This window comes from Carassius gibelio, chromosome B7 (genome assembly GCF_023724105.1).
Source record: "Carassius gibelio isolate Cgi1373 ecotype wild population from Czech Republic chromosome B7, carGib1.2-hapl.c, whole genome shotgun sequence".
Classification (NCBI taxonomy): Eukaryota; Metazoa; Chordata; class Actinopteri; order Cypriniformes; family Cyprinidae; genus Carassius; species Carassius gibelio.
This window is the reverse complement of record NC_068402.1, coordinates 26,234,034-26,240,090: the sequence shown is the minus strand read 5'-3', so window position 1 is coordinate 26,240,090 and position 6,057 is coordinate 26,234,034.

The following is a 6,057-nucleotide window of genomic DNA, read 5'->3' as shown; positions in this document are numbered from 1 at the left end:
GTCTGTGCATGGTGAACTTTTTTTAGAGTGCGATTCTGGATGATTTGTTCTGGTTAGTTACAACAGTATTAGTGTGGTACATTACAACAGTGTAACATTTCTTCATCTAAAGCATCAAGTCTTGCTTCATGGAAACCAAAATTACAGTTTTATGGTGGTGGACCACTAGAGGAAGAACTGAGTCACAAGGACTGGAGGGCTGCTCTAAACAGCTGTCTTTATCCTGTCAGACTTCTATGGCATTACCGTATATAGCCTAGATACAGAGTTCTGCAAAACTTTGCAGATTTCCAGCTAATGTTTTGTTGAGTTACTGTACCAATCACAACATGATTAAGTGGATGCAAAAGCCATTCAAATAAATCTGGTTTGTGTTGTTTTTATCCTTTTAGTGGATCACTCCCCTTCCCTCCTTCCTGCTCTTTCTGATTCTAACAATGTGCTTGTTTTCCAGAAAAGATTGGTTAATGACTAAGCTTTGAGCTTAGGAGAGGATATTAGGGCCTAAATAGTCCATATAAGATCCAGTTGACAAACGGAGTGTTGATATTTGGCAAGAGCTAAGCTCTCAATAGGATCAGTGAACAGATGACAGTGACCCTATTGCCACTGGGATAATGGTATTTGTTCCAGCCAACAACAAGACCGAGGCTACGACCAAGCTCTTTACAAAAATTACTTAAGTGGTCTTATTCTTAGACGGAACCAAAACAAGGGTCAACACTGGCTGTGAATTAATAAAGCTTGGCCCGAAAGTTCATTGTTCACTACTTGTGCAACTGAATCATTCAGTCAGGCTCTGAATGAGTCAGGCTATTATGAAAGTAAATTAAATAAAAATGTTTTCTTTGTTTTTAACATTTGTGGACAATAATAGACAGATGGCAACTTATATATCCATATAATGGTTACCCGTCATAAATATGTATCAAAATTTATAGTAGGCATATACAACCCTGCATATTCATAACTTAAAGGGGTCCCATTATGCTCTTTTACAAGGTCTTGATTTTGTTTTGGGGTGTACTAGAACAGGCTCTCCTACTAGGTTGTTCGATATATACATATATATTTTTCACATATTTTACATTATTACAACACCTTTCTCTCTAGTCTGGCATGAACAGCTAGAATAGTTCCTCTATCAAATGAAGGCCCGCCTTCTAAAATACTAAAAGCACTGTGATTGGTTAACTGGGCCAGTGTGTGTTGTGATTGACAGCACTCAGCGCCTGTTCGGGAAATGTCATGCACCTTACCATACTACCACCTGATGTGAGCCTCAGTGTAAATATTGCATCAAAATCGAACCAATTTGATCGCAATTTAAACCCAGGTGATTGTAACCACTCAACCAGGTCTTGTCCCATTCGTAGATCACAAATCCCAGGAAATATATGTGTTGTAGTCCAAACGAGTCGTTCATTGTAGTTTTTGAAAAGTAATTTCTGTTCAATAAAATATCTCCTTTTGAACTGGTCTTGGAGCTTTGTAACTTTGCAGATCTTTTTTTATGCTCAAACAGCAACATTACAGACTAACTAAAATTGAAAAACTGAAAAAGCATAATAGCACCCCTTTAATACTATTCCACATGTCCCCTTGGTCTACACACAGTCTGCATCTCTCTCTCTCTCTCTCTCTCTCTCTCTCTCATTCAACTCAGCAACAAAATCAAGACTAGAAAAAAACTGCGACCCACCCCTTTAAGATAAGCCATTTAAACCGAAGATAACCATACAGTCTGACTTTGGATTAACTTTGACTTGGATTAAGTTTGTGTCTATGGAATGGTTCAAGGAATGAGACACGTCAAATCTGTACTTCCAGGTAGTTTGACCCTTAAGAGCATATCGGATGCCCTGCATGATTTAGGAAATTATCTTTTGCTTAATGAGCTTTAAAAAGGAATCACTGCTTGTGTCTGTTTCGAAGCATGAGTACCTAGTGGCAAATACTACATCTCCTGAGAGCTGGAATTTGGCATAAACGTTAACATGATGTCCCTGAGCTCATGATCCACATAAACCTAAGCCCTAATAGAACCTTCATTTGTGCACATACTGTACAAGCTACTGAAATCAAAAGAGCTGCAGGGAGAAAGCTCAGCTCCTAATGAAGCAGAAACGTCTATCAGAGGAGGATTCCCCTTCTGCAGTGGATTTTAGCAAGGGCATTTCTTTGGATGGTTGGAATTAAGATCACCCTGTGCCAGAATGATGGGAAGAAAAAGTATGGAGAAGACTTGGAACAGCTCATGATCCAAAGCATATAACATCACTTGTGAAACATGGTTAAACCGTGTGGCCTGAGCATGCATGGCTTCCAGTGGCACCGAGTTACTGGTGTTTAGTTATGACGTGACAGAAGGACAGAAGCAGCCGGTAAATTCTGAAGTGTATAGGGATATACTTTCAGCCCAGATTCAGCCAAAAGGAGCAAAGTTGAATGGGCAGCGCTTCATACTGTAGTACAAATCAATAATGACCCAAAAGTTTTAGAATGTGAAAGAAGTGGATTATTCAGCAATGGCCAAGTCAATCTCCTGATCTCAACCTGATTGAGCATGCATTTCACTTGCTGAAGACAAAACTAAAGGCAGAGAGACTCACAAACACACAACACCTTTCATCAGCTGCAGTAAAGGCCTGGCAAAGCATCACAAAGAAAGAAAACCCAGTCTCTGGTGAAGTCCATTAGTTCCAGACTGAAGGCAGTATTGCCTGCAAAGGATTCTCAACAAAATGTTAAAAATGAACTTTTATTTTATGATTATGTTATTTGTCCAATAACATTTGAGCCCCTGAAAATTTGGGGAATTGTGTGTAAAAATGGTTGTAATTTTTAAGCATTTAATATTTTTTGTTCACCTTCTTGAATTAAATATTATATACAGTATTGTTCAAAATAATAGCAGTACAATGTGACTAACCAGAATAATCAAGGTTTTTCGTATATTTTTTTATTGCTACGTGGCAAACAAGTTACCAGTAGGTTCAGTAGATTGTCAGAAAACAAATGAGACCCAGCATTCATGATATGCACGCTCTTAAGGCTGTGCAATTGGGCAATTAGTTGAATTAGTTGAAAGGGGTGTGTTCAAAAAAATAGCAGTGTGTCATTCAATCACTGAGGTCATCAATTTTGTGAAGAAACAGGTGTGAATCAGGTGGCCCCTATTTAAGGATGAAGCCAACACTTGTTGAACATGCATTTGAAAGCTGAGGAAAATGGGTCGTTCAAGACATTGTTCAGAAGAACAGCGTACTTTGATTAAAAAGTTGATTAGGGAGGGGAAAACCTATAAAGAGGTGCAAAAAATGATAGGCTGTTCAGCTAAAATGATCTCCAATGCCTTAAAATGGAGAGCAAAACCAGAGAGACGTGGAAGAAAACGGAAGACAACCATCAAAATGGATAGAAGAATAACCAGAATGGCAAAGGCTCAGCCAATGATCACCTCCAGGATGATCAAAGACAGTCTGGAGTTACCTGTAAGTACTGTGACAGTTAGAAGACGTCTGTGTGAAGCTAATCTATTTTCAAGAATCCCCCGCAAAGTCCCTCTGTTAAAAAAAAGGCATGTGCAGAAGAGGTTACAATTTGCCAAAGAACACATCAACTGGCCTAAAGAGAAATGGAGGAACATTTTGTGGACTGATGAGAGTAAAATTGTTCTTTTTGGGTCCAAGGGCCACAGGCAGTTTGTGAGACGACCCCCAAACTCTGAATTCAAGCCACAGTACACAGTGAAGACAGTGAAGCATGGAGGTGCAAGCATCATGATATGGGCATGTTTCTCCTACTATGGTGTTGGGCCTATTTATCGCATACCAGGGATCATGGATCAGTTTGCATATGTTAAAATACTTGAAGAGGTCATGTTGCCCTATGCTGAAGAGGACATGCCCTTGAAATGGTTGTTTCAACAAGACAATGACCCAAAACACACTAGTAAACGGGCAAAGTCTTGGTTCCAAACCAACAAAATTAATGTTATGGAGTGGCCAGCCCAATCTCCAGACCTTAATCCAATTGAGAACTTGCTGTTTCTGAAGCAAAACCAAGAAATGTGAATGAATTGTGGAATGTTGTTAAAGAATCATGGAGTGGAATAACAGCTGAGAGGTGCCACAAGTTGGTTGACTCCATGCCACACAGATGTCAAGCAGTTTTAAAAAACTGTGGTCATACAACTAAATATTAGTTTAGTGATTCACAGGATTGCTAAATCCCAGAAAAAAAAAAATGTTTGTACAAAATAGTTTTGAGTTTGTACAGTCAAAGGTAGACACTGCTATTTTTTTGAACACACCCCTTTCAACTAATTGCCCAATTGCACAGCCTTAAGAGCGTGCATATCATGAATGCTGGGTCTTGTTTGTTTTCTGACAATCTACTGAACCTACTGGTAACTTGTTTGCCACGTAGCAATAAAAAATATACTAAAAACCTAGATTATTCTGGTTAGTCACATTGTACTGCTATTATTTTGAACAATACTGTATATATGTTTATCATGTAGTCATTGTCATGTGACTTACCCAGTGTGCAAATTATGTTGAAATGACTTCACATTGACATAAAAAAGGTACAAATATGCAAATCAAACTGACATCAAACACTTGATAGTGATTTGATGTAAACTGAATGTCAACCATGTTTGCATACATATACATTAAACTAATTAACTTAATTTCCAATTTTCTATTACCATTTTAAATTCATTTAAATTGATGTCACAGCATCTTGATTAAGTATCTACAAATAATTGCCAATGAAGGTTTCGATTCTGTACATTAGCGAGCCGTGCCAAATGCTTACATTTAAATACTGAAAATCCAATTAAGGGCATCATTATAGATGAACAACAAAAGTTCATGACATGGTCAGTGTGTGTAGAAGGACGGTATCACTCCCTAGACAGTATTATACATGCGAGTAGACTTCTGTAGTGGTTTGAGGCCCGAAGGAGATAATAGTCTCCTGGTTTAAGTGTCATGGGCAAATACGCTCTGAGATTCTGGGAAAGAAGTCGACCCCCCTGAAAAGTTCACTTGCAATGGTCAGTTATCCGCTTTGATTTCCTCAAGCTACTTACTGACACTGTTTACTGGCATGAGCGCGCTGGGGGAGGGTGGGGGGTTGTTAGGGGTGTTGTGGTGTGCACCCAGTGACGCATACATGTATGTGCTTGTCTCTTTTATCAGATGTAGACTGAAGTTCATGAAATTAAACAGAAGTTTAGAGAATGTTGAAAAACTTGCAAATCTTCATGCAACAGTTACTGTTTTCACAATAGACTGTTATCTTTTAATAGACAATGTCCATTCGTTTATTTATCAGTTCTTATGTCTGATCAGTTCCTCTGATTGACCTGGTTTTGTTTTTAATATACAAGTGCTTTGGTTTCTCTGCATTTTTAAATATCATTTGGCCTGCTGGAAATATCACAGTATTGAATGTTGTGATTCATAGAAAAAGTATAATCATGTTCTGATGAACAGAAATGGCAAGAAAACTCTATCGGGGCTTTTCAACCACTGGAGGGCCTCAGAATGCTTCCAAGGGGGCCACAGGATGACTATATATATATATATATATATATATATTTATATATATATATACACACAATACCAGTCAAAGGTTTTTGAACAGTGAGGAGCCTGCATTTATTTGATACAAACAGCAAAAGCTGTTATATTGTGACATATTTTACAATGTAGAACACCTGCTTTCTATTTGAATATATTGTAAAATATAATTTATTCCCGTTATCAAAGCTACATTTTCAGCATATTCAATAGCAGAGGAAAATAGGGGAGCCTTCAAATATTGTGTTGGACAACAGAGGGCCTTTGGATTTTCTATTATTGTGTCATCGTGTTTTGGTAAACCATTACAAACAACAGGAGCGTCTCTGCTAGTAATCATGCCAAATATGTCCATGTCATATTTACACTGGAGCTGTAGTGAGAAAGAAGGGTCACTGGATGTTACTGTCCTGAATCTGAAGCAAACATCAAAGTTCAACAACTGTGGACATAAAATGCAAGA